The sequence below is a fragment of the Schistocerca nitens genome, chromosome 7, assembly GCF_023898315.1.
Source record: "Schistocerca nitens isolate TAMUIC-IGC-003100 chromosome 7, iqSchNite1.1, whole genome shotgun sequence".
In the NCBI taxonomy this organism is placed as follows: Eukaryota; Metazoa; Arthropoda; class Insecta; order Orthoptera; family Acrididae; genus Schistocerca; species Schistocerca nitens.
Genome location: NC_064620.1, coordinates 9454366 through 9455246, shown reverse-complemented (window position 1 = coordinate 9455246; position 881 = coordinate 9454366). Strand labels below are relative to the sequence as shown.

At 46.0% G+C, this 881-nt stretch overlaps 1 pseudogene; it reads left to right on the top strand.

The window, feature by feature from the left end:
* The first annotated feature begins 254 nt into the window (after positions 1 to 254).
* Positions 255 to 372, top strand: LOC126195936 (5S ribosomal RNA; annotated as a pseudogene).
* Positions 373 to 881: the final 509 nt, after the last annotated feature.

The window sequence follows — 881 nt, the reverse complement described above, 5'->3', positions numbered from 1 at the left end:
TTCTTTCAGTTTATCCAGGTCCCATCTCCTTAAATTCCCACCTTTTTGCAGTTTCTTCAGTTTTCATCTACAGTTCAAAACCAATAGATTGTGATCAGAGGCCACATCTGCCCCTGGAAATGTCTTACAATTTAAAACCTGGTTTCTAAATCTCCGTCTTACCATTATGTAATCTATCTGATACCTTCTAGTATCTCCAGGCTTCTTCCATGTATACAACCTTCTATCCTGATTCTTGAACCGCCTTTCCTACTGGCAACGGCCTTGCCGCAGTGGATACACCGGTTTCCGTCAGATCACCGACGTTAAGCGCTGTCGGGTGTGGCCGGCACTTGGATGGGTGACCATCCGGGCCGCCATGTGCTGTTGCCATTTTTCAGGGTGCACTAAGCCTCGTGATACCTATTGAGGAGCTACTTGACCGAATAGTAGCGGCTCCGGTCAAAGAAAACCATCAGAACGACCGGGAGAGCGGTGTGCCGACCACACGCCCCTCCTATCCGCATCCTCCGCTGAGGATGACAACAGCAGTCGGATGATCCCGATGGGCCACTTGTGGCCTGAAGACGGAATGCTGTGCTTTTCCTACTACCGAATTCCAGTCACCCATGGCTATTAAATTTTCGTCTCCCTTCACTATCTGAATAATTTCTTTTATTTCATCATTCATTTCTTCAATTGCTTCGTCATCTGCAGGGTAGTTGGCATATAAACTTGTACTACTGTAGTAGGTGTGGGCTTCGTGTCTATCTTGACCACAATAATGCGTTCACTATGCTGTTTGTAGTAGCTTACCCGCACTCCTAATTTTTTATTCATTATTAAGCCGACTCCTGCATTACCCCTACTTGATTTTGTATTTATAACCCTGTATTCACCTG